The sequence below is a fragment of the Protopterus annectens genome, chromosome 8.part1 (assembly GCF_019279795.1).
Source record: "Protopterus annectens isolate FY-2018-M chromosome 8.part1, PAN1.0, whole genome shotgun sequence".
NCBI lineage: Eukaryota > Metazoa > Chordata > Ceratodontiformes > Protopteridae > Protopterus > Protopterus annectens.
Genome location: NC_056742.1, coordinates 462828006 through 462855218, shown reverse-complemented (window position 1 = coordinate 462855218; position 27213 = coordinate 462828006). Strand labels below are relative to the sequence as shown.

Genomic DNA, 27213 nt, shown 5'->3' with positions numbered 1-27213 from the left:
ACCCATTTTAAATTAATTTTGCTATGCCCTTTTTCAAGGTTAGTATACTGTACCCGGGGTAAACCTACTATCTCCCATCCACTCATCAAGATTCCTCTTGAAGAGAGTCAATGAGGGACTCTGCCTAACCTGGACTGGGATTTTATTCCAGAGTGAAGGGAGCCTCTGGGTTATGAATCTGTCCCTCCCGCATGTCCTATTTATTTCAATGCTGAGGTTCAAGTCTCTCGACCGTGTAGCTCGATGGGATTTGGATTTTCTGAGGTGCAGCATGCCCATTAATTCCGGGTTGGACATGGCTTTATACGTCAGGCACAGATCACCTCTGAGCAGGTGGTATGCTACTGAGTAGAGCTGGAGTTTCTTTAACCGGGCAGCATATGGCATCTGTTTGAGCCCTTTGATCCTCTTGGTGAGGTACTTTTGGGGTCTTTCCAGTTGCTGTAGGTGTCTGGTAAGGTACATCCCAAACGGGGCATTGTACTCAATTATGGGCCTGATGAGGGATGAGTAAAGAGGCACAATGACCTCCCCTGATCTAGATGTGAATCCCTTCATGATTAGGTGGACTATATAATTATTTATTTTATTTTATTTTACATTTGTTGACCAGGCTAGTCTAACTGGATATATGTCCATTTTCAGTAGAGGCCCGGGGAGAAAAGCTCCAATGGAATATTACATTGTTTATACAGAATAGACCATACAAGATTAGAATTTAAAAAACAAAGTTAGACAATATATGCAATGTACAACTATGATAGTAGCAAACAAGGAGAAAAATGTCCTAATGTCTTTGTACAAAGAAATAATAATAAAAATATATATATATATATATATATTTTTTTTTTTTATTTATAAAATGTTTTTCTAACCACTTTGGCCACATGGTTGTCAAATGAGAGATTGCTATCAACTTGGGTCCCCAGGTCCCTAATTACTTCTTCCGTACTTAATGGATTACCACCTATGTGGTAATTTGTGGGCACTTTGTTTTTGCCAAAGGGGATGACTATACACTTTTTGGCGTTTAGCTTGAGGCCATGGCTCTGGCACCAGTTGTCTGTTTCTATGAGACCCTTTTGTAGGATGCTTGTGTCAGCTGGAGAGTCGATTATGGCGCCCAGTTTGCAGTCATCTGTGAACTTGGTCAGCCACAGTCCTTTCGTGTTAGCCTGTACCTCCGAGAAATATATACCGAACAAGAGAGGTCCCAGGACTGAGCCTTGTGGGATGCCACTTGTAACTGGTTTGGAGACTGACATGGCTCCAGCAATTCTAACCATGTGGGTTCTGTCCTTGAGTCAGTTTGTAACCCATCTAGTGACATAGGGGTTTATATTTAAGCTGGTGAGGTTATCTATAATGCCCGAGTGGGGTATTGTATCAAAGGCTTTTGCAAGGTCCAGGTAGGCTGTGTGGACCACCTTCCTCTCGTCAATGGCCTCGGTGACTGTTTCAAAGAAATCAACCAGGTTTAAGAGGCAGGATCTGCCCTTAACAAAGCCGAACTGGGTAGGATCCAGTGTCTGTAGGTCCCCAATATCTTTATTTATGAGGTCCATGATGATCCTTTCCATAGCTTTGCAGACCAAGCTAGTCAAGCTTATGTGGCGATAGTTTCCAGGATCCGTTGAGGCACCACCTTTGTGGAGAGGGACCACTGTTGCTGTATGCCACTCTTTGGGTACATATCCTGTAGTAAGGCTGAGATTGAACAGTAGTTTTATGTTTGGGTTTAGTTCTTCTTGGTGTTCATGTAGGATGCAGCCCGGGACACCGTCTGGTCCCATTGATGCTGTGTTTTTTTGCTTTGGAGAGGGCGGCTCTTACCTGAGCATCTGATATGTCAGGGGGGCAGCACTCTGCTGGGATAGATATTTTCCCTTTTGGTGGGGAAGGGGGGGAGAAGTTTGCACTGAACCTGTCAGCTAGGATGTTGGCAATGTCTGTGGGTTTGGTGCATTTTTTGTCATTTTGGACTAATTCTGAGCATATCTGGGAATTCCCACCCAGGTTCCTAACATAACTAAAGAAAGCCTTGTGATCATCTTTAGTGTCCTGTGCAATTTTTCTCTCGAAGCTAGCCTTAGACGATTTTATATGTGCCCGTAGTTTTTTGCTAATACTGATCAGAGATGCCTTCCCTTTTTGGGATTTTGCTCTATCATGTAGTAGCTTTTTCCTTCTATTGTATAGTTTGTTTATGGCTGGGGTCCACCAGACAGGACGCCTAACTTTGGAGGATCGGGTCTTGGTTTTATTTCGGATTGCATGATCCATGCATTCCTGAAGGTGTTCATAGAATGCGTTTATAAAGGATTCTGCGGTCTGGACCGTATTTTCCACAGGCCCGGGGGCTTTGAAGGATTCCACCTCGGTTCTGAGAAGTGTGAAATTTGCTTTAGAGAAGTTTTTCACTGTGGTTTTCTGGGCAGGGGCTGGGGTCGGGATGTGAATATCTAGTGAGATTAGTTTATGGTCTGATCTTACCAGTGAGGGATACACTTCTGGTCTGGAGCATAGAGTCCCCATGTTGGTGATGATCAGGTCCAGTATGTTTTCCCCTCTTGTGGGAGTGGCAACAAGTTGTTCCATGGCATTTGAGTTTATAAATTCTAGGAACCTTTGGGCTAGGGTGTTGGAGCAAGAGTAATGCTTCCAGTCTATGTTAGGGTAGTTGAAGTCGCTCAATATAATGGTGTTTGGAGAGACCTTCATATTTTCCAGTGTTCTCAGGAAGGCCGAGTGGGGTTCCTGGGTTTGGGAGGGTGGTCTGTAGCAGGATATAAACTGGAAGGCAGTTTTACCCACTGTTAGTTGCACATGGATAGTCTCTGATGCTTCATGCTGTGCCACCAACCTGGAGGTGTGGGTATCTTTGACGAATATTGATACTCCCCCTCTTTTTGTGGTTCGGTCCAAGGTTTGGGGCCGAAAAACATGGTATGAGGTATAACCTGGTAGTGCTGGGGTGCTCTCAAGAGCCTTGAACCAGGTTTCTGTTACTGCACAGATATCAATGTTCTCCATGCTAAGGAGAGTTTTGAGTGCGTGCATCTTGAGGTTTAGACTTCTGGCATTGAGTAGCATTACTCTTAGTTTCTTATCTCTTGTGATACCTATGGAGGTGGGTTTGTCTTTTGAGCCTTGCCTAAAAAAGGCACTATGGGGGTGGCAAGAGCCTTTGCCAATATCCGAAAGCCCAGGGGTGACAGGTGCAAGCCGTCCCTAGAGAAGCATCATGGCTTGTTGAGCATGTCATCCCAGGCAGACAGGCATTAGATCCCCTTTGAATGACACCAATACTTAATTCAATTGTTGAAATTGATCATCTTGTCTTCATATTGTGGCATCATTCTTGGTGAGGGTAAGATGCTACTCAAGGTCAGGGTCATACCGGCCTGGGCAACATGCTCGGAGAGCTCCTCAATGTCTCTTTTCATGTAGTCCAGGGAGGTACGTCTCAGGTCATTCACACCAGCATGGACAATGACTGAGTCATATTTGTACTTGCCTTGGAGTGACCTGAGTGCTTGTGTTATGTGGTGGATCCTAGCGCCCGACAGGCAGCTCACCATGACCTTCTTCTTGTTTAGCCTGGTGAGCGGGACGTCAGTGTGCCTGACGATAGAGTCACCTATTACAAGTGTATCAGGTGTGTTGTTTAGCCTTAAGGGCTGTGACTGTTCAGCACACTGGCTTTGTGAGCTATGTGTTGCACGTGTTTTGTTTTGGGGTAGCGGTTGCTTGGATGTCTGCTTTGGAGGTCTCTGCTGCTTAGGCAGATTTTTATTTAGAGCCTCTGAGTATGTTTTTGTGTGTTTATGTGTTTGGTTTGCTGTCGTGGTAGGTCTATGTGAGACTGGAATTGTAGCGAGTGTGGTTTCCTTCTCCTCCTGACTGGTTACGCCAGTACTGAGTTGAGAGAGCTTAGCCTCCAGTTTGGCTATATGGTTGCATCTCTCACATGTGTTGGAATTTATTGGGAGGAGAGGGTTGTCTGTGTACATGAGGCAGTTGTAACATTGCCTCAAGATTCTCAGATTCACCAGCTGGATCGGAGAGGAGATTGACAACTGACCTTTGGACATGCTAGAATAGTATTGGGAATTCCTTTATAATTGAAAAAAGGGCCAATGGGGAACAGAGTACTCAAGGGGAGTTTGTGAGGGTGTAGTGCTTTTAATTTTTTAGTGCTGACTTATATAATTGCTTTAGTGAGCAAGTGCCAGGCTTTAGAGTGGGAATAGGGTGTTTATTATGAGAACTAGATCAGTTCTAAGGGAAAAACAGACTTTGTGGAGCCGAGAATGGTTTAAACCCAATTAAGCGGTGCTGCCTGATGCTGTGCTATGTGCAAAATCGCGTAAAGCCGTGCTAAAGCGGGTTTTATACTGGGGGACTTGAAAGAGCTAGAAATTGGCCCAAAACGGCCAATAGACTACCAGATTCTTGTGCTGGGAACACTCCTCCAGGGATAGATAGGCTGCTCCAAGCTCCCCACTGCCACTGGTGAACAAAGAATCCTCCTTTTATCCAAGAAAGGAAATGGGCAACACAGGAACTTTCCAAAAATCCAGAATACAGCAAAGCCTGCATTTGGACTACTCTAGGTCAGGAAAGACAGGAAACAAGGATAATTTTTTTTTTTTTGCAACAAACAGCAGGAAAATGCAATAAATATGTAACAAAGGCTAGCGCACTTCAGTGTGTAGCCTCAACAGGTAAAAGCAACAAACAGGACAAACTTTACAAGTGCAGGTGCAAAAAAAACTTTAAACAGTTTAAAACAGTTCAAGAAGCAGAAATACTTGCACTTTAGCTAGATCGGACAGTCACCCAGGTAGTAGCAGGAAAACAAACACTTTTATCAGGTTAGCAGTCGCTCTTTTAGCCTCTCTGCTGCTAGCACCACTCTACAGGACCACAAGGAGCTTGGCTGAGTAGTAACAAGTGCAAAAACCGCACCAAAGTGGGTTTTATGCAGGGGGACTTGAAAGAGCTAGAAACTGGCCCAAAACGGCCAATAGACTACAAGATTCTTGTGCTGGGAACACTTCTCCAGGGATAGATAGGCTGCTCCAAGCTCCCCACTGCCACTGGTGAATAAAGAAGCCTCCCTTTATCCAAGAAAGGAAATGGGCAACACAGGAACTTTCCAAAAGTCCAGAATACAGCAAAGCCTGTATTTAGACTACTCTAGGTCAGGGAAGATGGGAAACAAGGATAATTTTTTTTCTTTTTTGCAACAAACAGACTACCAGATTCTTGTGCTGGGAACACTCCTCCAGGGATAGATAGGCTGCTCCAAGCTCCCCATTGCCACTGGTGAACAAAGAAGCCTCCCTTTATCCAAGAAAGGAAATGGGCAACACAGGAACTGCCAGATTATTGTGCTGGGAACACTCCTCCTGGGATAGATAGGCTGCTCCAAGCTCCCCACTGCCACTGGTGAACAAAGAAGCCTCCCTTTATCCAAGAAAGGAAATGGACAACACAGGAACTTTCCAAAAGTCCAGAATACAGCAAAGCCTGTATTTGGACTACTCTAGGTCAGGAAAGATGGGAAACAAGGATCATTTTTTGTTTATTTTTTTTTTTCTTTTTTGCAACAAACAGCAGGAAAGTGCAATAAATATGTAACACAGGCTAGCACACTTGAGTGTGTAGCCTCAACAGGTAAATGCAACAAACAGGGCAAACTTTAAAAGTGCAGGTGCAAAAACAACTTTAAACAGTTTAAAACAGTTCAAGAAGCAGAAATACTTGCAGTTTAGCTAGATCGGACAGTCGCCCAGGTAGTAGCAGGAAATAAAAACACTTATCAGGTTAGCAGTCGCTCTTTTAGCCTCTCTGCTGCTGGCACCACTCTGCAGGACCACGAGGAGCTTGGCTGAGTAGTAACAAGCGCAAACCGCCAAAGCGGGTTTTATACAGGGGGACTTGAAAGAGCTAGAAATTGGCCCAAAACGGCCAATAGACTACCAGATTCTTGTGCTGGGAACACTCCTCCAGGGATAGATAGGCTGCCCTAAGCTCCCCACTGCCACTGGTGAACAAAGAAGCCTCCCTTTATCCAAGAAAGGAAATGGGCAACACAGGAACTTTCCAAAAGTCCAGAATACAGCAAAGCCTGTATTTGGACTACTCTAGGTCAGGAAAGATAGGAAAGAAGGATAATTTTTTTTTTTCTTTTTTGCAACAAACAGCAGAAAAATGCAATAAATATGTAACACAGGCTAGCACACTTGAGTGTGTAGCCTCAACAGGTAAATACAACAAACAGGACAAACTTTAAATTACAAGCGCAAAAGCGCGCTAAGCCTGTCTTTAAAGCAAGGGGTTAGAAGGAGATAGGAAATGGCCCAAAACGGCCAATAAGCTACAGGTCACTGGGCTGGAACCACTCCTCAAGGGACAGATAGGCTGCTCAGAGCTCCCCACTCTCACTGGTGAACAAAGAAGCTTCCTCCTATCCAAATAAGGATATGGGCAACACAGGAACTATGACACAGCTCAGAGATCAGCAATACCTGAAGACTGGACTATTCTAGTTCAGTAAAGGCGGGAAACAAGGATTTTTTTTTTTTTTTTTTTTTTTACAAAGTAGCAGAAATTAGGTACAGGAATACAGTAAATGCTTATATTATTCTTATATAAACTTTATCTTTTACTAACTGCCTATTCTAAGCCATCTCATAAGTTAGTCCTGACACATGCCACCGTACACTATTATATTTTGCCTCTGCAATTATCACTCACTAATGTTAAATTTTCACTATTTATTAAACTAGATAGTAACTCTGTTTTACAGTATATTTATTGTGTGTTATCTATGTTATCTGTTATACACTAATTATAGTCTTGTAATTTCTATTTGAAGCTTTTCTCCCTGTGTCTCAACTGAAAAATGTTCTTTTTTTTTACCCAGTTAGGCTTTCCTGGTAAACAAATGAAAACAAATAAGATTAGAAAAAAAATCAGTTTTATTAATGCCTCTATACCTAGAAAACATCATTTAATGAATGTCATTTTGCTTAGACACAATCTGACACATTAAGATATTCTATTGCTTAACTAAGTCAGGTCTCCTCAGCAAGCACTTTCTTCTGTCAGTCACGTAATAAATCTTATGTACCTCTAGATCTAGGCACAATACCATGCTATAAAAAAAGGCTCAGATGAATACAAGGTAATAAAAAAAATGTTCAGGTATATGTTGTGGAAGAGGTGTGTTTTCAGACGCCCCCATAAACAGTGCACAGAATCACGCTCATGAAACTTTCATGGTAAATGCACCAATATGAAGTACAGACATAAACAGTGAGATCACCAACCATCTCAAACAGCTGAGCAAAGTGACCTTAAAAAAATAAAACACCAAAAACTCCTTTAAATTGTTGGGACCCTAGTTATGTAGGGTTTTAAACAAAATGATACATCACAAGACTGAAAGAGAACCAAAGCAGAAATCAAATAATATGTGAACGTGGCTAAATCCATAGGCCTTTAGCCGAATCACAAGATTTACAGAGAGACAGGATAGCGAGTGAAGAATATGTGTAACATGACTAAATCCATAGGCCTTTAGCCGAATCACAAGATTTACAGGGAAACAGGACAGCGAATGAAGACTATGTGTAATGTGGCTATAGCCATCAGCCCCTATAAAGAGTATCCCTGCTGGTTCTGTCAGTGTTTGAAAGACCAATTCGAATGACATTACAATAATTCCTTTGAGATAACCAAAGCCTGTGCACCCATTTATAAGCTACAGATGGAAGATAATGCTGGACTGAGGTGATGTTCCTCAGGTGATGTGGCAATGTGATCCAAAGACAGTTGACATCTTGTTCATTAACCCGAGGGTGGTTGTATTAAAAAGAAACTAGCTGAACTTGAGCTAGGTGGTAAAATTAAAAAAAAATGCCTCACCCTGGACTCAATGAATCTTGTCTTGAAATGTCAGCTGATCAGAGTGGATTGTTCTGCGATTACACTTCTTGGATACTAACTACTTCTTATGACCGCATAAACGATGTTGGGGTATCACTGGCTTCATTATTCACAGGGAAGGAGCCCTGATAAGACTCTGGCAACCAGAGTTTGTTTAGCAGCCCCAGCATAGGAAGAGCCAGGCAGAGAGGGAGAAGACTGAAGATGTATGTCCTGTTCACCTCTGTATAGGGGTAGCCACATGCTCAGGAAGCACCTGAGGAGGTCAGACTTCTGTGGTAGAGAATGGCAAAACTACCAGACATGTTTCAGGCTGGTAAGCAGGTTTATTTACTGGTATGTGTCCATGATGGAAGTGAGGGACTCCCCAGTCCATTCAGTCCATTGCACAGCCCATCTTCTACTGCTTACACAAGCATCTATGAGTGATACATTATAAAGAAAAAAATGGAAAAAAAAAACACTCCTGATGGTCTGCACAATGATGTCGTCTGCCAGCCAACTCTCACCAAGGAGATAGGGAAGAAATGGGCTAATTGGTTAGAAGGGATCAGATGATCAGTAGGTAGTGAGGGAAAGTATGGCAAAATCACTGCTAGGATAAGGACAGGAGTTGTGGAGGGCCTTAAAATGTCAGAGACACCTTCAGAAATAACCATGATTTTGTTGAGCTTGCAGCCATTAACATAGATCAATGAAAGTATGTCTTACAAACAATCTTTAATTAAGTCAGGGAAAACCACATACCTCATAGAAAAGGAGAGGGATGTCTGGGTCTCATTAGAATAACTATGTTACTATGAACCACTCTGTCATATTAACTCAGAGTGAATGTATATATGTGGTTAAAAGAACTGCATCCAAAATGCGCCACTGTAGCGGCCCACAGCTGTGGGGCAGGCAGTGATTGAATTAATCCCTGAGGCTGCTACATCACTAAGCTCTGAGATGCAGGAGGTGAAACAATCAAACACTGTGCTGGAGATTCCAGAACATTCCAAAAAGGATCAGATGGCCAGATATGTTAAGTGCAGTAAATAGATCAAGAAGAATCGGCAGAGTGTTGAACCCTTGATCCCATGTCACTAGAAGATTGTTGAACACTAAAGTGGTGACCATCTTACTGATGTAGTGAGCTCAGAACCTGATCTGGGTAGGATCTTTTTACACATCATTTTCTCAGTAACCCTCCTCATGAAGTAAGGTTAAATTTGAGACAATACCTCTTCCAAATGCCCAAGTCCAAGGTGGAGTTGTCAAGGTAGGAAGTATTCAAGGTCCCCCTTAAACAGCTAAAAATGGGTCCATTCTCATGTCTAAAATAAGACATACTGGAAATAGTCCTGGGTCTATCTCACAATGCTGAAACATAGACATGTAAGGATTCCATGCAGATTCTGCAAAGTTAAGGCTGTCAAATCTCATGTCATTTCCAGCAAGGTACATCTCTGACATCAACAAATGAAAGGCCAATGTGCACTTCTAGCTAACCCTCCCACCTAATAATGTCCATTTTCTCTGTGAAGAACTGAGCAGACAAATGACAACCCTTCTTGTAACAGATTTACTGATGACCACCCAGACCAGTCAGCACAGCCTATCATCTGCCCATAAAATCAGAGATAGTTAAATCCTCAGAATGGAGACCTCTGGATAAGTAACTTGCCTTCTTTAAAGAGATCTCCATCTGGTACCTAGAATAATGCTGGTGCAGTGCCAGTTTGTCCAGAAGAAGGTTGGTACTTCTTCATAATACTGTATCCTCAGTCCTGTCTGGTACTAAGAACAGAATTGAAAGTTGTCACATGGTTCCCTTGCTGCAATAGGAGCAGGGCACAGAATCACAAGGGCAAATCAGTGAGAAACTGACATTATCAAGCTATTGTACTTATTAACAAGAAACTTGAAATTATCTACATTGTAGCCCAGGAGTAGTTGATCAAGTACAGGGTATGACACAATGTTATGAATCTTACACAAATTCCCGTACTTGGCCAGGTCAATATCTGGAGAAATAAGACAGGCTTATCTGAGGTAGACCAAATGTTGATCTGTATCTGTCTGCCAAAGCAAACCCACTAGACGTCTTTTTTGTGATTTGCTTACATGAAATGCTTTTTTTTTTCTTTTCCGTTTCTTACCTTTGCCTTATTATTCACATGGATCACAGGAAAACATGATATATGTGCTTGAGGAATTTGTCAGCACTGACACTCATAATTCTGTTCCCAAAGGAAATATTAATAGACTCTCACCAGTATGCATCAAGGTGAGGCAGACTATTGCTTAAATCCAGGAATTTCTAGTCATGGAATTAAAGTTGTGTTGGCTTTACAGAAACAAGACACTTTAATGTACAGTTCTTAATGTGCAGAAAACAAAATGTACCAATCAGGCTGGCAGCATGTCCTACTTCGGGGCTGCTATGAGGATAGTTTCCTCAAAAAGACTTTGACACTCTCAGTGGAAAACTACATATCATATTTATGTTATATACATATTATATTTATTGACAGCACAGTGGTGCAGCGGTAGCATTGTCACCTCACAGCAAGAGGTTCTCCTGTTTGATTTTTGGCTGGGGTGCCTTCTGTGTGGAGTCTGTATGTCCTCCCTGCATTTGTGTGGGTTTGCTCCGGTTTCCTCCCACATTACAAAGACATGCATCTGGAGTGTTTCTCCCCAGGCCTCCACTGAAAATTGGCTTTGTTCCTAGTCGGACTTTCCCGGTAAACAAATGTTAAATAAATAAAATATTGGAACATTTAATATCTTGGCCATTTCAAAGTTGACATAAGGAGCCATCCCCAACATGGGCTGTTTCTCAGTCACCCCTGCACTATCCATTGTATAAGAGATTCTCATCTTACCCTCACGATGGCTTATAAACAAAGTGAATACAAATGTCCGTGCAGATACAGCCAAGTGCAGAGGCAAAATGATGACTTCAAACAACAGCAGCAAGCAGCACTTCAGTTCAGTAAAGCTATTTATTTAATATTATTTCATTAAAGAACATTCATTAAGGAGCAGACCAGTTTTGGCAACTCTATGCTTTCATCAGTGTTAAAGTTCCAAACAGCAAAGCCACATAAAAATATGCAAGTGATAGAAAACCATTAGAGAATCACCACCCATTTAAAGAGACAGCATTGCTTCATTAAACCCTGGTGAAAATAAAGCCCCCAATCTCACTATCCAGGAATATTCCTTATTATTCAGGATGCCATGACAACCTAACTTTTTACATGAAGCTAGATTAATCCTGTCAGTAATAGTGCAATCAAACAGAGCAGAAGGATGTTTCTGGACATGATTATGTAATGCATTGGACAGGTGACCATTTCTGATATCACTCATATGCTCAAAAATCCAAGTTTTAAATTGCCTGGACATATGTCCTACATGAAAAGCTGAACATGTACAAGTAACTAAATAAACTATACAATCAGAACAGTGAGCACCAAAAGAAAGGATATCAAAAACTTTGGGGGTATTTGTAGATGTAAAGTGTTTTGTTTCTAAAACATACTTACATGCAGAGCAATGCCCAACCGGTTGCAACCCACCTCAGGGATGCAATCTATTGTTGTCTGTGTATCCATTTTATGTCTAACCCTTTTTTATAATGATTAAAGTAATTACCAATAGTTTTTCCACTTCTGTAAGAAAATAAACAATGTGCAGAGACTAACTCAGATATTTCGTTATCAGCCAAAAGGATGTCCCAGTGTCTGTAGATAAGGTGCTTGAAAAACCTTATATTACTGCCATAATTAGTCACCAGCCTGAAAGAAACATCCCTAAATTTATGTTTTTTATACTGCAACAACTCTGTTCTATCCACTTCTTGGACAGTCTCAAGTGGTCACAACACTCTTATAATTATACCCCCCTGTGGTCATAACACCCTTATAATTATACCCCCTGTGGTCATAACCCCTTTATAATTATACCCTCATCACAAAATCTTCTAACCAAATCAAGTTGCTGTGTTTTACATTCAGCATCTGAGGAACATATTCTATGGACTCTTAAAAACTGATTTGGGAATATTGCGGACAATGTGGGGTGGATAGCAGCTAGTAGCATGTAAAAATGTATTGAATTCTGGGTTTATCCTGTGTACAGTAGTGTCTAAAGTGCCATCATTGTTTTTTGAGATGGCAACATCCAAACAAATGATGTCTGAGCGGTCATACTGAACACTAAATTGTACACCCCATTTATTTTCAATAGGATATTCTACGAACTCATCCAAATACGTTAAATAGGACTTCCAAACAAGCCAGCAATTATCTAGGTATCAACTCCATATATCCATGGACTCCAAAAAATATTATGAGTAGCATCATGGATAATCTGTTCTTCAAGAAAACCAGTTATAATGTCTGTCAAGATAATTGGCTCTGTATTCAATCTTTAAGACAGTTTGTTTAAAATAAAGTGATAGTGTCGATAAATCTGGAAACTGATATTATACCAAGATTGATACAACTATTCATATGGTGCAGTTCGATGAACATTGAACATAAATTAAGCATATCACCTGTATATAAAATCCTACGAGAAGACTTGATTACTTTTGACCAAGCTTTTTGGAATTACTCCATAAAGATTAATGGTGAACCTTTATCTAAAGATAATAAGAAACAGTTATTAAATTCAATAAAAAATGCTTCATCATCTTTATATTGGAGACTATACACCTGGAGATTTATTCATAGAAGCTTTTGCACTCCACACAGAATTGACCTTATAACCAACAGTAATGAAAGCAAATGCTGGAGGTGTGGTGATATTCTTGAAGCCAACTGGGTTCATATGTTCATAGAATGTAGAACTCTCACACAATACTGGAGTGATTTTAGACATTTCGCAAAACCCCTGTTGTCTGACAACTGTCAAATTACTAGCTCTCTGATATTATTCAATGTCCCTACCCCGAGTGTAATTCCTAGACATCAATTACCCTTTCTTTGGTTAATTCTAGCTATTGCTCGAAAAATAATTACAATGAACTGGAAAAATAAACAAGATCTTGTTACTGAGTTTATTTCAATAGCAAAACCTGTACGTAAAAAAGAAATGCAAACTATTTATCAAAGATCATCAAATGTAGCACACAAAAGACTAGCTTGCCAAAAATTGGAGAGATTGTTAGATAAATATTGATTACCTTTCTTGGATAAAACAAATGTTTATCATAGATTTTTGTATATAGTGCAAATAGTTATTATGTTTTATATTGTTTATTTTTAATACTTTATGTTCATGTTTATTAACAAAATTGAATAAAAATGTTTTTGGAAAAAAAAAGAAAACCCATGAATAGATCAGCATAAATTGAAGCAAAAGATCCCCCATGGCAGTACCCTTGAGCTGTAAAAACATTCTCCATTAAAATAAAAGAACTTTTTAGTGACAGCATGTTCTGTGAGACAGATTAAAAATGTATTGAATCTGGGGCTAAGCAATGCTGAATGATTTAGCCAATAATCCAATGCCATTAATCCAGCCCAATGTGTAATATTGATGCACAAAGATGTAACATCCAAAGTACACATACACTGACCCATCTCCAACTGTGTATCCTGAATAATATTCAAAAACTGGGTGGTATATTGTATATGCAAACGTACACCATATAACAGCAGAGGGCATACATAGTAGGTAAGAAAGGCAGACAAGAGTTCAGTCAAATAGCCATGACCAGAAACAAATGGGTCTGCCCAGAGGGTGTGTGAAATGTTTATGTATTTTGGGGAGCAGATAAAAATATTGTGATGTGGGTTCCTGGACTGTGAGTTGAAAAACAACTTGCTTAGAAATAACCCCTTCATCCAAGGCTAACTTCAAAAAACACTCAATATCATGTTTAAACTTCAAAGTGGGGTCTAGGACCATTTTTTGATAAAAAATGATTGTCAGAAAATTGTTTATATGCTTCCAACAGTTATATGGTCCAATCCCAAACCACCACAGCCCCACCCTTGTCTGCTGTATTAATAACCACATTTTTATTGTCCTTAATATTTATTAAGGCCTGTTGTTTAGCCTTGGATATGTTATGTTATGCAGCCCTGCTGGTATGGAAGTTAAAATGTAAATATTTTAAAACACTTTGCTGAAAAGCTGCTACATGTTTATTCATGGGGGTTACAAAATTAGAAGATTTAAACTTAAATTCTCCATGATCTGACACACCCTTGTTGTAAAAACATCAGCTTTAAATTAAGCTGTCTACAAAACCACAGGATACCCTTTACAAAAATGTATACTGAAACAGGAACTTTAAACTATTATTTAATAAATCAAATTCTGACTGAGGCAACTGAAAAGAAGAAATATTGTGCACATTAGAACTGCATCCTAGTTCATAACTATCATCCGTAATAAAGCATCTATATCTTTTGGAGAGTTTACTGCCAACCCTTCTCCTAATTCCAAATGGTTAACCACATTCCTCTTTTTAACCATTGAAAAATTATTTACAGCCTCAACATCAGTCTCCCTGGCTGAAAAAGAATCCTCAGCCAAATGTTATAAACAAAGTAGTCAGTCAAGCTTAACTAACACCACAAAAATAAATAAAGAAATGAAATGTAATAATAATAAAGATAAAAAGTTAAGGATCCAAGAGAGGGACTTGAAAGGAGTAGCTGAAGCACAGAGGTACTTGGAAGCCCAAACTGGCATTCTAAATCTGAAGATCACCCCCCCCCCCCCATCAACTTGCACCCAGGGCAGCTGTCACCTTTGCCCTACCCTAACTATGTTTTTGAGCACAGACTGGACAAGATGACTGGTAGTGAGATTTGTGGAGTGTTTAGGATGTGGAGAAGTGGTATAGCTTAAAGATCTTTGGGGTAGCAGTGGATATATAGCCTTCAATAGAAAGGTAAACTATTGCATTAGAGATGATAGTGAGATAGTGAATCAGGTGATTAGGCAAAGAGTTGGATTGGAGAGGAAAAGGCAAGAGATATGGTGGAGTGAGGACAGGATTAGCGCATACAACTGAGGTAGGGCATAGTGATTTATCCCAGTGCACATTTTACACATATGCTAATGTTAACCCTACCTCCCTCACCAGTCCCAGTCCTGTACATTATATTACTACAACCCCTTTCCCTAATTGTACCACCTACCCCCTCACCATCCCTAATCCTGTACATTATATTACTACAAACCCTTTCCATAACAGTACCACCTACCACCTCACCAGCTCCAGTTCTATACATTATATCACTACAACTCTTTTCCCTAATAGTACCCCCTACTCCCTCACCAGCCCCAGTCCTGTACATTATATTACAAGTAACCCTTTCCTGACAGTACCACATACCCCCTCACCAGCCCCAGTCCTGTACATTATATTACTACTAACCCTTTCCCTGGCAGTAGCACATACACTCTCACCAGCCCCAGTCCTGTACATTATATTACTACTAACCCTTCCCTAACTGTACCACCTACCCCCTCACCAGCCCAAGTCCTGTACATTATATTACTAGTAACCCTTTCCCTAACAGTACCACCTACCCCCCTCACCAGCCCCAGTTCTATAAATTATAACACTACAACCCCTTTCCCTGACAGTACTACCTACCCCCTCAGAAGCCCCAGTCCTGTACATTATATTACTAGTAACACTTTGCCTGACACACCTACCCCCTCACCAGCCTCTGTCCTGTACATTATATTACTAGTAACCCTTTCCCTGACAGTACCACCTATCCCTCACCAGCCCCTGTCCTGTACATTATATTACTAGTAACCCTTCCTCTAACAGTACCACCTACCCCCTCACCAGCCCCAGTCCTGTACATTATATTACTACTAACCCTTCCCCTAACTGTACCACCTACCCCCTCACCAGCCCAAGTCCTGTACATTATATTACTAGTAACCCTTTCCCTGACAGTACTACCTACCCCCTCACCAGCCCCAGTCCTGTACATTATATTACTAGTAACGCTTTCCCTGACAGTACCACCTACCCCTCACCAGCCCCTGTCCTGTACATTATATTACTAGTAACCCTTCCTCTAACAGTACCACCTACCCCCTCACCAGCCCCAGTCCTGTACATTATATTACTACTAACCCTTCCCCTAACTGTACCACCTACCCCCTCACCAGCCCAAGTCCTGTACATTATATTACTAGTAACCCTTTCCCTGACAGTACTACCTACCCCCTCACCAGCCCCAGTCCTGTACATTATATTACTAGTAACGCTTTGCCTGACACACCTACCCCCTCACCAGCCTCTGTCCTGTACATTATATTACTAGTAACCCTTTCCCTGACAGTACCACCTACCCCTCACCAGCCCCTGTCCTGTACATTATATTACTACTAACCCTTCCCCTAACAGTACCACCTACCCCCTCACCAGCCCCAGTCCTGTACATTATATTATTAGTAACCCTTTCCCTAACTGTACCACCTACCCCCTCACCATCCCTAATCCTGTACATTATATTACTACAGACCCTTTCCCTAACACTACCACTATTCAGGCAAAGTGTGGCTGAAACTTTGTAGTCTGTTTTTTTTTTAAACTCATCAGAAAAGGACACTATTTGTTTCCATTATTGATTGGTTTTCTTTCAGTCTTTTTAATCCTGGATATGCTGCTGACATGCAAATATTGACATAATCCAATAATCCATATTGATGTTTCTGCACATTGAGATTTCATAATGTGGTCATACACAAACATATACATAAATATATATATATATATAGACATACACACACACACACACACACACACACACACACACACACACACACACACACACACATACTTACATATATGTGCATGTATGTGTGGGTATATATCTGTCTGCATCTATAGATAGATCAACAGACAGAGAGATAAACAGACATGCATATTTTGCGTATTTTTGCAGTGCAAATGGTCTAGGTCACCCTCGGAATTCCTCAGCTACATTTCCTCTTTAGTTGCCTTTTTCCCTGTAGGACCCAAGATAGAGCCCATACCAGTGGAAGTCTAGTATGTACAATTCAAGTTTTAAAAATAGAACATCTAGCTATCTGTCTGTTCCTCTGTGTACCTATAATACTAAACTCAATGTAAAAGTGAGACTATACACTTCTAAAAATACTTACCAGAAAATGTACAAACATGTTAGTGTCAGTTTCTATTAACAATTCACTGGAGATAGCCAAAGATAACTTCAATGATAAGATTTAAAGTTTCAAACCTGGAACAATATCAGAAAATAGATGTGGTCATTTACAGCATGCTGGTTTCTTAATGGTCATAATGCAAATACAAAAAGGCATAAAAGTGTGATAAAATGCCAGAACAGCATTGTAAATGTTGGAAAGGTGAAGCAGAAGGGGTTTGTCCTGTAAAACAAAACCACACTCTGCAGACTGTTTTTGTTATTCAACAAATCATTTCTTTTCATTGTGGATTAGAAAGGTATAAAGCAGTTTTCACAGACATTTCTGCACCCACTACACATGCTTCCAAAGGCAGATTTTAAGAGTGCACATTAGACAGGTTAAAATTGCATCTGCTAAGTACCTAGTAAACCCTACCATCATGCATTGCAGCTATGTCTATGGCGATGCTGTGGTAGCATATATGCCATCCTTTGTCACAATGGCCTCATACGTAAGGTATTAGCTAATGTAAATGAGCTTTTTAATTTAGACTCTCAAATGAAGATCTGTTTTATTTATTAACCACAGACTGTACCAGAAAATAGTATTCTTTTCATATAAACAATTTGCTAACAAAAGAGATATTAAAAGCTAATTTAAAAGCCCAAATAAAAATTAGATGAAATAAAATTATTATTTTTTTAATTTGAAAAGGCCTTTCTTATGCATAATATTTTTATTTATTGTTAAGGCTAATAGCTGAGGGCAAGAGAAGGAAATGAAAAAAGGACAACTGCTTGGAAGACAGAGAGAGAGAGAGAGAGAGGTCAAGGACAGAAATTTAGCAGACCCTACTTAAAATAACAAATATGTTGCTGCACCGGAGGGGGATCATTAAAAAATAATTTGCACAAGCTTTCAGTTCTGTGAGCTTTTTTTTGATACAACACTTCCCTCAGTGATTATCACTGTAGACAGGTTTCTGCCATATGGATCGAAGCTGGGCTGGGAGCCTGCCTAATACCTGAGTGGTTAATTAAGAGCTGTTGCCGGGCCACAAGAAATAGGTTCAAAATCCCTCTTCACTCTCCGACAATGAGTAGCTTTTTTAGCAGGAGAAGTCACCAGGGACTGCCAGAAGCGCAGGGTTATTATTTGCGATAACATACAGCTGAAGTTGGGGAGGGGGTACATTTGAAAAGAGGGCACCAATAGAGAAAAACTCTATAGTAAAAAGGTCAACATCTCCTATTTTTCTGTACACTGTCGACAGTCTGTAATGCCTTTTTAAAATGAATGACAACAGATTCTGTTTTTTTTATAAATATCTCATTTTGTATTCAAACTTTGCAATTGTAAGCTTAGGCCTGCCAATCCAATCTGAATAAGCTATTCTTGCTTGTCACTGTACACTGTTCTGACTTTGAGTGCCATTGTTGAAAAACAGCAGTAATTCTGTGATTAACCCTTGGCAACCCAGGACATCTCTCTCAGAGAAAAAAGTATCCTTCCTTAAAATATTTGATCAGGTCAAAAGAAGGATCTAATTGTTTTCTTTAGTCGTGTCTTGGAAAATGTTCCGACAGCACAATAAATAGTTTAATTATAGTCAAGTTAAACACAGAGAAACACAATTTGTTTCTGAAACGTCAAGCGTTTTACAGAGCTACAAATAAACAAAACCTCATGTCATGCTTATTAATGAAGGGAAACTAGAAACTCTTTCAAGAATGTTTCATAGATTTACAATAAGTTGGACTGCAAAGTTCAGTTACCCCATCTGCTGGAACAGCTTAGCATTATACTGAAATTGGCTGTTTGCCTGAATCTGAATCTATAGGATATGACATATTTTTAAAATATCTTTAGCTTCTGTCTTCAGAAATACCTAACATCAGTGGAAGCAGTTCCTGGCATTTAGAATTGTTGAAACTTTTAGTTATTTATTTATTTATTTAATATTCTCGGGCAGACAGTATATCATTGTAAGCATGACTATCTCTGACATGCTCAGTTACTACATAGTATTGGAACCATAACTTTACTGATGTGAAGTCTTGCTAAACAATTATGTAAAACCTGGCTTTTCATGAGTAAAGAGATGCAAAGGAGACTGATTCGATGTTGTGTGAACAGAAAACCTTTCAGTTATGTTAAAATAAAATACACTACTATAAAAAGGACATTTTAACATTTCACACATGAATCCATTAAGTCGATTATGCCTGTGGCATGCAACATGCATTGTTTTCTTTTCTCAGCCAGAAGTATGGAGCGGGGTTCGGGAAATAAAAACATGTACCCTGAGCCACCATACCTTTTTTCTATAATGACTATTCACAGGCAGAGCATGAGCTGTCAGATCAGAGGGAGATTCATTCAAATAAAGGTGGGCAGATGTGTGATAATGAGACAGAAGCTTACAGCTGCTAATATGGCTGCTCAGCGGAGCAGTCTCGTCTTCGTTAGACTGTGCCAGGTAGCAGCTGCAGACTGTCAGACACTCGAATGCCACTTCCTCTTGATTCCCATTTAAGATCAGGTTCGTTTGCTGTCTGTCAGTGAACTTTTCCCTCACAGGAGCCTGAACCCCTGGGTGATCAGTCACGTTTCGACATAACTAGATGTCAAAAGAAGTTTAAGTTGTATGACGAACTGTGATACGTTCCTTGTGTCGAATGCTGGTCTCAGCCCTCTAAGGAACCTTGTTAATGATCTACCTGGAAGCTCTGGAGTTTTTCACTGTATTTTGTTTTCTTATTAAAATACAGGATATGTCTTTGTCAATATCCATTTCAGCTACTCTAAGGACCCCGCGTTGCTGCTAGGAGCATAATTAGACTTTAAATATGAACAAGACACTTGCATTGGCCAGACTGTAGGAATCCCTGTTCTGTATAACATTTATATTGGTTCATGTTCTATGCCTTCAGTCCTGCAAGTGATATTACTTTTAACAACAATTCTGTAAGTACAATAAACATCAAAGATATTCTAGATTCGAAAGCTACTGAAAATGTATGAGAACAAAATTTAAAAGTTAAGGTGTCTTGCAGATTATTGCCACGAATCAAAAAACAAAACCATACCATAATCTAATAATCCTGGACTAATAAAGTGCAGCACAGAAATAACAATCTACATTTTAAGGACTATATTACTTTCAAAATGTTTTTACAAAAATTTTGTAAAGGTAATAGACTATATAAAATTTCAATAATCCTGGACTGAAAATGTTAACAATAATGTATGTGCATGTAGAGAGAGAAAGAGAGACACAGAGAAAGAGAGAGAGAGAGAGAGAGAGAGGGTTATTGTATGTTGCCAATGAGAATGCACGAAGATTGAAGACAGGCTTAACAAAAAAACATTACTACATGCCAGTCAGCAATGTCATCTTAAAGCAATGATGGAACTACAGCATGTGACATATACTTAGAAAAAATCATCAGAAGCCATGTTTGCAACACTGAAACAATAACAGTCACATAAACATGGCAAAATGTCATACAGATCTGTTCCACAGATTTATGATAACATCACATTTGTATTTATGCAAGTGACAGCTCCCAAAAGCTGTAGCATAGACAATGGAGCGTGTTTACTACCACTACCTGAACAGAAGTGTTCACAATAAGAACTACAGAAATACCGTAATGCTGAAGTATAACATTTTTAACATTGCCTTGGGTCTACCCACCTGGTCATCTAGGCCATCCCACCAATGGATTGACATGTTGATTCCCCCGTTCCATTGCCAGGACGTGAGAGTAACATGGTGAAAGCCGGCTATCTTGGCTGAATCTACTTTTTCTTGCATGTGCATAATTTCTACTCTTGCATCTTGCCAGCTGCTTCCAGATTTGGCATGCTGTGCATATAATGATGGGACATCATTCATTCATGTAAGCAGATATTTTTCCCTGTCACCCCAAGGGAATTGACGCTTTCCACTTTTCTCCCTAATTCTACTTATGTGCCAGGACATATGTCCAAGACATTCACCCCTTCCCTTTATTGTGGATGAGCATGGTGACCACAGACCATGCCCCCCCCCAGGAAATTGCTGCTTTCTGCTTCTGTCCCTAACTCTACCTATTCAGCAAGACAAGTCTGTCACATAATACCCTCCCTTCTCTTGTAGATGGAAAAGTTGGCCACAGGCCACAACTTTTCCATTCCCTCCTGTCAATCTCCCCAGAACACAAGCCACTAATGAATCCTCAGTTATCTATAACATCACCAAGATACTTTCCATTTATTCTACATAGACAGCAGACACTGAATTAGAAAAATCTGTGGCCAGAGCCATTAGAATTAAAACCAGTCAGTGAAAAATAAGTTGCTAGCCTTTTTATTTCTTTATATGGAATAAACCCCTACCATCTCTCGTGCAAAATGTCCCCACAACCATGTCCCCATGTTACATATGATCTGTTCCAAGATTACTCCTGACCTTAAAGTAAGAAAAAAAGAACTTTTAAGAAAAACATATAATCTGTCTTTTGATTTTCCTAGATGACACTCAATTGTTTAATAAGATAATAATATACATAGAGGTTCTTGTTTTGCCTTTTCTTGTTTTGTTACACATTAGCACTTAATTTCTGAAATGAGTTTGTTTCTTTTTCTTTGTAGAATTTTGTAGTACTAACATGAACCGTGTTGGCTGTCTTTTTCCAAACTACCTCCTTCTATGCGATGTTCCGCATTCTATGCATAAACATATGACTACTTAATGATTATGACACACACACACACACACACACACACACACACAGACACACACATGCAAACACACATATTTATATATATTGTAACACAGTGTACTGTGTTTTGCTCAATTAGTGTCTCAAAATGATATAATATTTTGTAAATACAGTAAGCAGAACTTGTGGATAAAGGTTATAATAGAAATGTTGTTTAAATAGTCACATGTCGTTCTGTATTTTACAGAGAGGATTTCTGGATGGTTTGGTTAATAGTACCAATTATGGAATTAAGTGATGTATAAGAAAGAGGGCTGTTAACATACCTATCCAGTGTGAAGTTGGCCTATAAAGGAGAAGATCTGTATGCCTGGAAGATCAGCTGCAGTTAATGTGTTGCAGTAAGAATTATCACTGAGGATTATAACCAGGAAACATGGACATAGTCCTGCAAATGAATCCAGAGAGAACACAGCTACTTGGAAGAACATGTGGGCAGTGGACATTAATTCCTGCCCAAAAGAGAAATACTGCACTTCTTGTGAGATACTATGTACCTTTCTTTATGGGAAAAGTTGGTATTTATTAAGCATTTTGTTTGGTTACAATTACAGAAACTTGGATGTACTTCAGAACATTGAAGTACACAAATGTCAACCAGCTAAACATTGATCCCGAGAGATCAAAAGCCAAAACACTGAAAAAACAAAAACATACATTTTATGCAGTGGAGCAAAGCCCCTGCACTGACTGTGCCCCCCCCCACACCCCCTGGTAATTATTTATACCAACTCCAAGATCAATGTACAGTTGGGAAACAGCAAAATCTCCATTCTCCATTGCTCACAATCTCACATGGACTTAACTCTGGCAGAAGAAATCAAATGAGTTTCAATCACATCTGCTGGCATAAAAACATTCAGCATTATGAAAGTTCGATTCTATGTATAATTTCAAGAAACTTAATTCCTTTAGTGCACTAACTTGCATGATAAGAGTCTGCACCTCTGACTTTTGTTTAACTTCACAATAAAACTTTTTTTTAAATGAAGTTGTACACTTTGGTGCATTAATACACAACTACAGATATGGCTCAAGTAGAGAACACCGAGAACCTAAATAACTGTTCAAGCAACTACATTTGCCAAAATATAGAAGCCACAGCTACATATTGCCAAATACAGAATTCCTAAAATGAGAGAAAAAAATGTTTCCAAGTTTTGATCTTTTGGCTATGAATCAGAAAGCAAAGCTCTCAAGAGGGAACAGTAATATTCAGAGACAAAGCCGAAGCATAAGGGAGGTGTGAAACTGCGAGAGTCTCAGGTAGTAAGGAGAATGAAAGTACCGTACTGTTGATGAAGTGCTTCCTGTACCCTTGGTACAGTTTCATTTCTTTAATCTCCATTTTCTTAATGTGTGAGTGAGCGGGTCATTTAACCAGATAGTGCACCCAGACTACCCCTAAAAAGGACAAAGTTTTCCAGCAGGCTAATTTGGCTAAGAAATGTTAAATTAGATTTTACTGGATCTCTTTTTCCTGTAGTTCCAATAATACAGACTTTTTCAGTCTATCATTCCTAGTAAATAAATGTAATTATCAATAAACATCTAAATGAATAAATAAACTAGATTGAGGGGAAGGGGGAGGTTGCCCCGGATACATATATCTCAACTTTTTAATGCTACTATCAGGGAAAAAGGCAAAAATACTGCATGAGCAAATGCACAATCTGAACAGATTTTAAATATTCCTGTTTATCAACTTAGAAAAGCTGCTAGTATAACATGTTTTGCATTAGCCTGCAATTTCTGAAGGATATGAACTTTGAAACTCAAATGTCTGTCATTATTTAGTGACTACAATCTGTAATGAATGCCTGGTAAACTGCAACTGATACAAGGACAACCAAAATTATGAGGCAAAAATATATACATTCAGTAAAATTCTGGACAGTTCAGAGGGATGTATGAGTACAAGCTGTTTAGGGAATGACTGGCAGTATGGGAGTGTAGTACCTGCCTCAGAATGAATGCCAGTAACACATTTGTGGTCATGGCTATAAGGATTAAGAGTTCAGTGTTGGGTGATAACTATAACAAGCTACTTGTTACATTATTAGAAAGAAGCTTGCTACAGACCCAGACTGGAGAAGACTTATTTTGGGACTTTTTTTTTCTTTTTAATTTTTTTTTCAGTTGAGTGTGAAAGAGGAGCAATGCACTGGTGAACCATAAAGGGTGTTTAATAAGCTATTGATCCACAATCTTGTGTTTGGTGATTCAGTAGAATATCTCCAAAGGCAATGCCACTATGAGCTATCCAGCTTGGGGCACATAGTGCTAAGACATTGCCTTCAACAGAGGCTTTTACATGTTCTCCAGGGTTCAGTTCTCACAGCTTCCTCTTGCCATTACTACCCTTTATGTGTCATGCACAATGCCTCTTCTTCCCATTACTGTGCATTATGTGTCATCCACAATGCTTCTCCTTGCCATTACTGTGCATTATGTGTAATGCACAATGCTTCTCCTTCCCATTATTGTGCATTATGAGTCATGCACAACACTTCTCCTTATCTTTACTGTGCATTATGTGTCATGTGGAGTGCTTCTCCTTCCCATTACTGTGCATTATGTGCCATGCGCAACACTTCTCTTGCCATTACTGTGCATTATGTGTCATGCACAATGCTTCTACTTCCCATTACTGTGCATTATGTGTCATGCACAATGCTTCTCCTTACCATTACTGTGCATTATGTGTCATGTGGAGTGCTTCTCCTTCCCATTACTGTGCATTATGTGCCATGCGCAACACTTCTCTTGCCATTACTGTGCATTATGTGTCATGCACAAGGCTTCTCCTTCCCATTACTGTGCATTATGTGTCATGTGGAGTGCTTCTCCTTCCCATTACTGTGCATTATTTGCCATGCACAACACTTCTCCTTCCCAATACTGTGCATTATGTGTCATGCACAACGCTTCTCCTTCCCATTACTGTGCATTATGTGTCATGCACGTTTCTCCTTCCCATTATTGTGCATTATGTGTCATGCACAACACTTCTCCTTCCCATTACTGTGCATTACGTGTCATGCACAATGCTTCTCCTTCCCATTACTGTGCATTATGTGTCATGCACAATGCTTCTCCTTCCCATTACTGTGCATTATGTGTCATGCACAATGCTTCTCCTTCCTATTACTGTACATTATGTGTCATGCACAACACTTCTCCTTCCCATTACTGTGCACTATTTGTCATGTGCAATGATTCTCCTTCCCATTACTGTGTATTATGTGTCATGCACAACGCTTCTCCTTCCCATTACTGTGCATTATGTGTCATGCACAAGGCTTCTCCTTCCCATTACTGTGTATTATGTGTCATGCACAACGCTTCTCATTCCCATTATTGTGCATTATGTGTCATGCACAATGCTTCTCCTTACCATTACTGTGCACTATGTGTCATGCACAACACTTCTCCTTCCCATTACTGTGTATTATGTGTCATGCACAACGCTTCTCATTCCCATTATTGTGCATTATGTATCATGCACAATGCTTCTCCTTCCCATTACTGTGTATTATGTATAATGTGCAATGCTTCTCCTTGCCATCACTGTCTACAATGAGTCATGCACAATGCTTCACCTTCCCATTACTGTGCACTATGTGTCATGTGCAATGCTTCTCCTAGCCATCACTACCTACCATGAGTCATGCATAATGCTTTTCCTTCCCATTACTGTGCATTATGTGTCAAGCACAATGCTTCTCCTTCCCATCACTCTGCATTATGTGTCATGCACAATGCTTCTCCTTCCCATTACTGTGCATTATGTGTCATGTGGAGTGCTTCTCCTTCCCATTACTGTGCATTATGTGCCATGCGCAACACTTCTCTTCCCATTACTGTGCATTATGTGTCATGCACAAGGCTTCTCCTTCCCATTACTGTGTATTATGTGTCATGCACAACGCTTCTCCTTCCCATTACTATGTATTATGTGTCATGCACAATGCTTCTCCTTCCCATTATTGTGCATTATGTGTCATGCACAATGCTTCTCATTACCATTACTGTGCACTATGTGTCATGCACAACACTTCTCCTTCCCATTACTGTGTATTATGTGTCATGCACAACGCTTCTCATTCCCATTATTGTGCATTATGTATCATGCACAATGCTTCTCCTTCCCATTACTGTGTATTATGTATAATGTGCAATGCTTCTCCTTGCCATCACTGTCTACAATGAGTCATGCACAATGCTTCACCTTCCCATTACTGTGCACTATGTGTCATGTGCAATGCTTCTCCTAGCCATCACTGCCTACCATGAGTCATGCATAATGCTTTTCCTTCCCATTACTGTGCATTATGTGTCAAGCACAATGCTTCTCCTTCCCATCACTCTGCATTATGTGTCATGCACAATGCTTCTCCTTCTCATTACTGTGCATTATGTGTCATGTGGAGTGCTTCTCCTTCCCATTACTGTGCATTATGTGCCATGCGCAACACTTCTCTTCCCATTACTGTGCATTATGTGTCATGCACAATGCTTCTCCTTCCCATTACTGTGCATTATGTGTCATGTGGAGTGCTTCTCCTTCCCATTACTGTGTATTATTTGCCATGCACAACACTTCTCCTTCCCAATACTGTGCATTATGTGTCATGCACAACGCTTCTTCCCATTACTGTGCATTATGTGTCATGCACAACGCTTCTCCTTCCCATTACTGTGCATTATGTGTCATGCACGTTTCTCCTTCCCATTATTGTGCATTATGCGTCACGCACAACGCTTCTCCTTCCCATTACTGTGCATTACGTGTCATGCACAATGCTTCTCCTTCCCATTACTGTGCATTATGTGTCATGCACAATGCTTCTCCTTCCCATTACTGTGCATTATGTGTCATGCACAATGCTTCTCCTTCCTATTACTGTACATTATGTGTCATGCACAACACTTCTCCTTCCCATTACTGTGCACTATTTGTCATGTGCAATGATTCTCCTTCCCATTACTGTGTATTATGTGTCATGCACAACGCTTCTCCTTCCCATTACTGTGCATTATGTGTCATGCACAAGGCTTCTCCTTCCCATTACTGTGTATTATGTGTCATGCACAACGCTTCTCCTTCCCATTACTATGTATTATGTGTCATGCACAATGCTTCTCCTTCCCATTACTGTGCATTATGTGTCATGCACAACGCTTCTCCTTACCTTTACTGTGCATTATGTGTCATGCACAATGCTTCTCCTTCCAGTTACTGTGCACTCTGTGTCATGCACAACACTTCTCCTTCCCATTACTGTGCACTATTTGTCATGTGCAATGCTTCGCCTTCCCATTACTGTGCATTATG

At 40.0% G+C, this 27213-nt stretch overlaps 1 protein-coding gene across 4 annotated transcripts in view; it reads right to left on the bottom strand.

The window, feature by feature from the left end:
• Positions 1-27213, bottom strand: part of LOC122810405 (ankyrin repeat domain-containing protein SOWAHB-like) — a 651779-nt gene that overhangs the window by 371633 nt on the left and 252933 nt on the right. The gene's annotated exons all lie outside the window — the stretch shown is intronic.